Source organism: Triticum aestivum, chromosome 5A (genome assembly GCF_018294505.1).
Source record: "Triticum aestivum cultivar Chinese Spring chromosome 5A, IWGSC CS RefSeq v2.1, whole genome shotgun sequence".
NCBI classification, from domain to species: Eukaryota; Viridiplantae; Streptophyta; class Magnoliopsida; order Poales; family Poaceae; genus Triticum; species Triticum aestivum.
In genome coordinates this window covers 281,914,698-281,924,284 of record NC_057806.1, presented here as the reverse complement: position 1 = coordinate 281,924,284, position 9,587 = coordinate 281,914,698, and positions in this window count along the sequence as shown.

The window sequence follows — 9,587 nt, the reverse complement described above, 5'->3', positions numbered from 1 at the left end:
TATCCTACAGAATGCTCTGCTAGAATCATACTCGTCAATTAGGAAGAGAGGTGGAGATAATGCGTGAGAGACAGGCCTAAAAATAATGTGTGTGCGGGAGACACGTAGGCAGGTCTATGTATATAGAAAGGGTCGATGGGGATTGTGCGTGTGTATGCTTGTGAGAGGAAGAGTTCTTGTGATAAAGGTTAGTGAAAACAGCCATAAATGGTTACGAGAGGGAGGGATGGTTATATCAAGAGCATGTCTATGAGAAAGACACCTCAGGAGAGAGTGTGTGAGCATGTGTGAGAGACCACCGATGGATATACACCGTGTGCGCGTATGTGTGAGACATAAAGTCAGCTTGTGTGTGAGGAGGTGCCTATGGAGAGTGAAACTACACGTAAAAGACTGATGTATACATTGATTAAAAATATAAATTGTATCCAAATATTAGGATGGGATCACGATATTTGCAATTCGCGTTAGGAACGGTCATTGATCCATCAGACATCCATATTCTATCGAATTTGAGCATGTCTATGTTATTATTTGACATAATTGATCCACAGAGTTAGTATTTTGAACTCCAGACAATGCATCGCTTTAGCAATCAAATGTAAACATGAGTATAGTTCATGTTGGGTGTGTAAAGCACACTATACATAGAAAGGTTACACGATGAACATTATAAATAGCTAGCTGTGAACTAGCATACATTTGAATTCAACTTAAGGTCGTTTAAAAAATTGAATTCAACATCAAGTCCATTCAATTATTTGAATTCGATATCATGGAATTTGTAAATCATACCTAAATTATGGGGGCACCAATCTTTGCTCTGCTTTTGTACATAATAGCATATACAGTCGTGTACAAAATAGATTCAAATTTACCTCCTCCATTCCAAAATAATCATAGTTATAGGATTTTCAAGTGTCAAAATTTAAAAAAGAAGCGCATAATTTAATGAGGTTTTCAAACATACAAGGTCACATTTAACATTGTCTATTTAGGTCAATCCTCAAAGTTCAAGAGTACTCTAAACGTGAATGCTTCTGTTTCAAAATGTCGAACAAAGCGCCAAAAGAGCCTCTACTCGCCCGAAACCGCGTGAGACCAATGGTTGGTACAAGGAAATGACTTTTCTAACTCCGACACGTGAAACCTATCGGCCCGACATCCAAAGGTCTAAACCGGGGTAGGTTTGTAGCTTCATCTAGACACCACACAACCGCCTCTGAAAAACATTCATACACAATGGCCGCCTAAGCACACATGCGCGTGGCCGAAATCGCCCCCGCCCACTATTTGGGACACTTGGGATTACCATCCTACCCCCGACCCGCAGTAGGTCCGAAATTTAAGAGGGGGGCAAAGTTTGTACTTTCCCCAAATTTCAAACAAGCACGTCTCATCTGTTAAAAAAACAAAAACAAGCGCGTCCCAGACCGAAACATGGTTCTCCCTTAACTCTCCCCCCTATCCGATTCCCCATTCGTACTCTGTGGACGCCAAAACTACCTCTCCACCAGCCACGAAACCCCAGCGTCCTCCGTCCTCCACCCCATCCTACCCATCAACTGTCGCCCTCCTCCATCAAGCCGGGGCCGATACACCGACGTCATCATCCACCGCAACCGCAACCGCAATGCCCTCCATGGCTAGTGGTTGAAGCCGAGGCCGAGCTGCCTCCAGGACGCCGACATGCGTCGTACTCGAGCCAGTTCAACCACGTAGTCCCGCGCCTCACCGCTGCCGCTCCAACTTCGCCACTGTCCACCGCACCGGAGGTGTTCCCGCTACGCCGTCCTTCGCTGCCTCGGATCTGCTTCCCCTTCACCGACAGATGGCCACCGCAACATAGTAAACAATTTGGCCATGGGTTCGTCCAAGGCTCCACCCTCCTCCAAAACATCGGTTCCCCCGGTAAAAATAAGAAAATCGCCGCGACATCTGGAGGACACAGCACTGGCAACCGAAAATGGTACTCCTCTTCCCTTATTCCTGCAAACCTTACGTGTCTGCTTGCACGGTATTCAGCCACAGAAGACACTAGTTAACTGCTTCTTCCTGATACTAGATGTCCCTAGTAACTCGCGATGCACAAGGTTTCTCATCATATACTATTTCACCTTAGCTAGAGGTCCGTCGCCCCCTGGATTTCAATTCCTGGTCAGTTGATTCCCAATTAAAGGAAGCATTCCCCAGCGTAGCAGGTGCTAGTCTGCCTATTACGCCGGGGAAGCAGCGCCTTAGTGTTTATCTTAGGGGTGTGTGGGGCCTAGGAGCTGCTGGCGCCCGATCTGGAGGCCGGCCAGGATTAAAGGGATGGCCGGGGGGCGCTGCCAAGCATGACGGTGGTGTGAGGTCAAGGGGAGGGCGGGGCGACAGAGGCAAGGGTCTGGACTGGTGGTCGCTCGCGATTCGAGAAAGATCATCAACAGTGACTAGCGGGAGGTAGACGAAGGCCATCTACCCTTTCCTTATAGATCGGACGGTTCATAAAAAGATCGACCGGCCTATTTATTTTTAGTCGACTGTTATTTTGATAGGACCACATGTGGTGGTGTGCTGGAGAAGTACCTGCATTTCCCAGCCATCCCTGTGCTCATATATTACAAAATCATACATAGTAGAATCTAATTTTGTTTGCCATGCAATGTTGTAGAGCTATCATATGTCTCCTATCATTTATATTTCAGCCACCTGCTATCTGCTACTTTTACAATGCACTAGTTCTACACACACTTCACCCATACTCTCACTATTGTGTTTTTATGCATGGGTATTTCAGACTCTGCCTTGACAGAAGCATGAAATAAAAGAGAGAAGTCGCTCCTGCTTTCTTGGTGGGCGGGCAAGACACGTTTCAGCGTTATAAAGGGTGCAGTGTCAGCACATGGATACAGTAAATGTAGCTCTGGATTTGATGACCTTGCTCGCCATGAACCACCATCAAAGGTGCTTGCTTTAACTTCGCGGTGTCATATGTGGTTGCATGTTGCATATGGTGTCTAGATTTTATTCAAAAGGTCGAAGTCGGTCTTTATTAAGATAAGGAAAGACATTTTTTACATGAACCAGCATCCCAGGAGCACCAGAAGACAAATAGATAGTCAGTGCACTGGCCAAGCCAGTGACAAGCCCAGCATAGACAGGCATCACCTGGAAGCCAACTAAAAAGCCACGATGGTGGCGAAGCAGCCCGCCTCCCACCAGGCTCTCAGGTCCTCGATGATCATGCTCACCACTCCAGCCGGATGTCTAGCTTGTATTGCTTCCAATTTGGTTAAATTGCATCTGCTTAGCTTACACATTATACCTTTGAATATGACATGCCTTCCTGTTTTTGGTACATACTAGTACATCTGAGTATTAACCATGTTCTTACATCAAACTAATGGTCTTGTGTATCCCTCATCAATCACTTATGATGAGACAGTCATGCCAGGGGGTTACTATGAGAAAATGCGCTCTTTTAAAGAATGCAGTGTCAGCCTCCCCACAAGATTCTCAGGAAACAGCAAGGCTAGATGAAGATAGTGAACGTAGCTCTATAGTAGATGACCGCATTTCCCCGAAACTAGCATCGCAGGTGCTTGCTCTCACTTGGCAGCGCGATATGTGATTGCATGTTGCATATGGTGTCTAGATTGTAATTCTTCCAATCTGGTTAAATTGCATGTGCTATTCTGCTTAGTTTATACATTATACCTATTAATGTTGAAAGTGCAATCATGCCCTTAATCGTATTTTGATGTTGATGACACCATGCATATTGGGACTAATCATGTTTATTAAGTATATCTCAGGATTATGTCTCAAGCGCCGTGTGTGGATCATGACTACGGACATAAACATATATATATATATATCACTTAAGACCGGAGATACAAGACAAAGACAAAAGCTTCAGATCTTTTTCGGTTTGTTCTGTAGTATAGGGATCCCACACTATTAAGAGGGGATCATCGGATTTCGTGAAATAACTTGCTCAAAACCCACAAAGTATCCTCTCACATCATCTCAAATTCTTCCTCTACCTTGTGCTCAAAAACTGGTGTGATTCTAAGCCAGTGGGTTCAGCTATCACCGGTCGTCTGAAACTGTACGGACGTCCGACCTCTCACAGCCGACCGGGCATCCAGCTCTTCCCAGATGGATGGTGCATCTTCACAGAATATAAATTAGCGGAAGTCATGTCCCATCGGACGGCCGGTCACCGAACAACCGTTCCTCTCCGGATGTCCGGTACAGCCCCAACAGAATACTTATTAGCGGTTTTCCGACCCCACCGGATGGTCGGCGTCTTCTGGACCTCTGCTGGCTGTGTGCCTCATGCATCGTGTGTGGCCTGGTAGGCCTTCTAGCGACGGGACGACCGGCGGCCCGGCCGGACGTCCGGTCCAATTTTAGTCATCGGACGTCCGGTACCCAGGGACGTCCGATAGCTCCAGTACACTGTGTGGCTCAACAGTCAGATTTACACTATCACTATATATAGCCTTCTCCCTCCCACGGGATAAGGTTGACCATTCACTTTGAGCTTTCTAAAAACACATCTCACTCCCTCTCTTGAGTCACTACACCAAATCCTTGATCCCCAAGGGATTTGGGACCATTTGACAGAAGTTCTCCAATCAAGGGATAGATCCACTCCTTCCCCTTGTTCTCACCGAAGGAATTCGTGATTTGAGCAAGTTCTTGAGCATTTCCCAACGTTCTTGTTACTCTTGGAGGTTGGAGACTCCTAGGCGGTAGGAGTCTTTCGGAGAGGAATCGACCATTGTGATTACCCCCGGAAAAGTTTGTGAGGGTTTGGAGACCACCCCAAGGTCTACGACTAGTGGTTGAGAAATGCCTCTATGGTGTTGTCTCAAAGGGAGAATAGGGTGAGCCTTCGTGGCATTGGTGTGCCTTCGTGGTAACATACACCTCTCTAATGGTGACGTAGCTTCCCTCCGAGGAAGTGAACATCAGCATACATCCTCGTCTCTCGGAGTTGCGGTTATTCCTAACCCTAACTCTCTACTTGTGGTTACTTGTCTCTTAGCACTTACGTATATCATATTGTGATTTCTTACTCACTTACATGTGCCACTTGTTTATCTTGCTTAGCACTTAACATCCTACTTGCAATTGTTAGGCTCACTTTCATATTACGCATTATTGCCTAATTGCTAAGTAATAATTAAAATTTGTAATTGTACCTATCCACCCCCTCTAGGTCCATCTCAATCCTTTCAATTGGTATCAGAGCCTCGTGCTCTATTCTTGTGACTTAACTGCCCTAGAGCGAGATGAACCCCGATGGGACCCCCCTTGTTGCAGATCCGAATCATAAAAGCGTGGCTTCCACGGAAGCCAAGTCCTTCACTTCATAGGATCTGGAATGAGCTCTTGCTAAACAACAGTAGGAGGATGATGTCTCTCTTGAGGCCTTGGTCCAAATGAGGATGGACACACTAACCACGATGCTTGCACCACTTTCTGGTGGTGCGGCCTCGAGGCCAGCTGTGCCTACTCCTTCACTTGGCCAACAACCTCCTAGCAATGAACACTCCAGTGTTCCCTGGCTTTATGCAAGACCTCAAATAGAGAAACCCAAGTATAACCCTCAAGGCAAACCTCCTTTACTTTATGACACTACTGATTTTGCTTTGTGGAGAGTTGCTATGCAGGATCATCTTCGATATGGAAATGATGAGATGTTGGAGATCTTGGATTATGGCTACCAAGTTGTTGACCCAAAGAATCTTACTCCAAGAGAGGTATATAACAAGAATCTCAACGACACAGCAACCATGTGCCTAAGAAGAGGTATGACTGATAAGCAAAGCAGACCATACATACATATCACAATTATGGGATAGCATTGTGAGAACCAAGACCGGTACCTCCACTCTCCGGCTTGCTCAATATGAAATTGCCAAGGGTCAATTGCAAAACTTTTGTATGGAGAAAGGTGAATCTCCCAAGCAACTTCTTGAGCGTCTTATGACTCTCACCGCCGACATCGAGTCATGTGAATGTGACAAGACACAAGATGGATTCAACTTGACTAAGCGATTTCTTATGGATAAGTTGCTTCACGCTCTTGCTCCGTATCATCACCAAATGGTGTGGGACATAAGACAACACCATGGATTCAAGGAAATGACTCCGGATGACATCATACCCACCTTCCAACTATTTGAAGAGTCAAAGGCAAATGCTACAAAACATCTTGCCATGCATGGTACCTCAACATCAAAGATCAATCTTGCATTGAAGGCCAAGCATATATGTGAAGAAGAGCAAAGTGAAGAATAAGATGAGGAGGAGGAGGAGGAGGATGGTGATGAGGTTGACTCAGATGAGAGCCCGTCATATGAAGGCATTCCTCTCTTTGTCAAGAAGTTTAGCGCGGGAAAATTCAAGGGAAGATTCCGGAAGAAGAAAGTGAGAATATGCTACAACTGTGAAGAAACCAACCACTTCTCCAACGAGTGCCCTTATGAGAAGAGAGAAGATAAACCAAGGTTTCCCAAGACCTTTCCCAAGAAGAAGTTGCCAAATCCTTTGAACTTCAAGCTCAAAAAGACAGATGGGAAAGCAATGGTTGCACATGAAGAATCCGATACAGATGATGTTAGTGGTGTTTCCGAAGTTGCTCAAGATTCTCAAAACACGTTGAGGCTAGTCAACAAGAGTGGTGATGTTGTCACCTACAACTCTATGAAGGACTAGGGGGGCAACGCTCACAAGTGCCTAATGGCAAAGGCCGTGGTAGAAGATGGAGAGGACCAAAGCTCTCCTAACAAGGTCAAGGTAACCCCACGATCAAACCCTCCTCTTTTCACTCCTCCTACTCTTAGTGAAGAGTATCTTGATGCGGAGGATAGTTATGAGGATGATGATATAGACGATCCTATGCTTGCTAAGCCAAATAAGTTCATGTGCTCCCTCAAAGGAAAGAAGCTCACTATGTTTCGTATGCTTATGGAGATGGTGAGTAAGCACTCCATCACCATTAAGGAACTCGAAACCCTCGTCACCGAGGAAAAGGAAAAATATGAAATCCTTGAGCGGAAAATCCAATATGAGGAAGCATGAAATGATGAACTATGCTTAAAAATTGGTGCAAACATTGATGTTCATACTAAAGATCTTGCCTCCTTGAAAAGGCTAATGACTCTTGGGAAGAGTTGATGAATGATAAAAGTAAGCTTGTGAAGTCTCATGCTTCTCTCTCTAAGGATTGTGAGATCCTATCTATGTCCCTCAAGACTAAGGAAGAAGAGCTCACCCTTCTTACAAAGAGTTTTGAGACACTCAAGCTTACTTATCTTGAAACTCTAGCCAAGGCTTACTCTTCTCCTATTATCAATGTTGATGCTTGTACTACTAACTCTAGTAGTGATCTAGCATCTATTCTTGAGGATAATCACTTTCTCAAGGCTCAAATCGAGAGAGGTCTCATGACATGTGCTCAAGGGCAAAAGAACCTTAATGAGGTATTGAGCCAACACAATGAGGTGTTTACCAAAAAGGGGCTTGGGCTTGACCCAAGCACAAGCAAGAAGAAGACGTCCTCTCAAAAGTGCACCACCCCTCTAAAAGAAACTTTTGTACGAGAAGGGTGCAAGGAGAAAGGTAAGGTTGTTAGTGGGAAGTCCACAAGGGGCATTCCCACTCTCAAAAAGCCAAAAGAGTTCATTCCTCCATCCTATGTACTTCGTTAGACTAAGGATGGAGAAGTTTATGCAAAGTTTGTTGGTCCTCGAAATGCATTCCGGTTTTATGCTATTTGGGTCCCTAAGACCCTTGTGACTAACTTGAGAGGTCCCATTGAAAAATGGGTGCCTCTAACCAAGTCATAATTGTGTGTAGGTTGCCTTCTCCGGTGGAGTAAAATGGGTGATTGATCGTGGATGTACCAATCATATGACCAGAGATAGCAAATTTCTCTATGATTTCATGGAAGCTATTCAACCATTTATGAGCATTATGTTTGGTGGAGGATCAAAAGGACAGGTACTCGGGTTGGGCAAGGTGGCTATCACAAATGACATGTCTCTTGCAAATGTCATGCTTGTCCAATCCCTTAAATACCATTTGCTTTCTGTTCGCCAATTGGCTTCTCTTGGTTATGATACACTCTTTGGACTAATAGATGTGGAAGTCTTTAATAGAGATACTCTTGAAGTGACCTTTGTTGGAGAGTTGGATGGCAACCTTTACATGGTTGATTTCTAGAAAGAGAGCACATTCCATGCAACTTGTCTAATGGCCAAGGCCGACAAGGGGTGGCTATGGCATCGCCGGCTAGCCCATGTCGGCATGAAAAATCTTCAAGATCTCTTAAAGGGTAATCACATCCCTGGACTAACCAATGTCTCTTTTGAGAAAGATCGTGTGTGTAGTGCATGCATAGCCGGGAAGCAACATCAATCAAAGCACCCACCCAAGAATATTGTGTCTACTTCAAGGCCTTTGGAGCTCCTTCATGTGGATCTTTTTGGGCCTCCTTCATGGGATAGTCTTGGTGGGAAAAAGTATGGCCTTGTCATTGTTGATGATTACTCAAGATATACATGGGTCTTCTTCCTCAAGTCCAAGGACGAGACGAAGATCACCTGCGTTGATTTTGCCAAGCAAGCACAACGCAAGTTTGACAAAGAAATCTTGGCAATAAGAAGTGACAATGGCTCTGAGTTCAAGAACTACACCTTGGAAGAATTTCTTAGTGATGAAGGAATTGAGCATCAATATTCTGCACCATACACTCCCCAATAAAATGGTGTAGCAGAAAGGAAGAACCGCACACTTATGGAGATGGCAAGGTCCATGTTGGATGAATACAAGTCGCCACATAGTTTTTGGGCCGAGGCTGTCAACACCGCATGCCATGCATCAAACCGGCTCTTCCTCCGCACTATATTGGAAAAGACTCCATATGAGCTCCTAACTGGGAATAAGCCAAATGTCAAGTACTTTCGTGTCTTTTGGTGCAAATGTTTCATCCTCAACAAAAGAGAACGGTTGGGAAAATTTCAATCCAAAACAATTGAGGGCATATTTGTTGGCTATGGATCAAACTCTCACGCCTATAGAGTCTACAACAAATCCAATGGATGTGTTGTAGAAACTTGTGACATGGTGTTTGATGAATTTAATGGCTCCCATGGGGAGCAAGTTGATCTAAGTGATGTAGGTGAAGAAGATTCTACTCAAGATATTTTGACCATGGGTGTTAGTGCACTTCTTCCAGTGGAACAAGAACCTCATGATGATGAAGAAGAAGATGGGAAGCTTCACCCATCATCGAACCACTTCAACACCGATACCACCACAAGCCCCTAGTGCTCTACCAATGCCCTTAGTCCAAGTACAAGAAGATGATCAAGTTCCTCTTCATGATAATCTTCAAGAACAAGATCATCATCAAGGGCAAGAACAAGAAAGTGCAATCATTGATAATGAACCTCAACAAATGCAATATGAAGAAGAAGATTTTCCACCACACATCAATGATACATATGTTGTGGATGTGGATGATGGACATGAAGTTGAACCTCGTGAAACCTTAACCTCCATCATGCCTTGAGTGGACGGTCGTG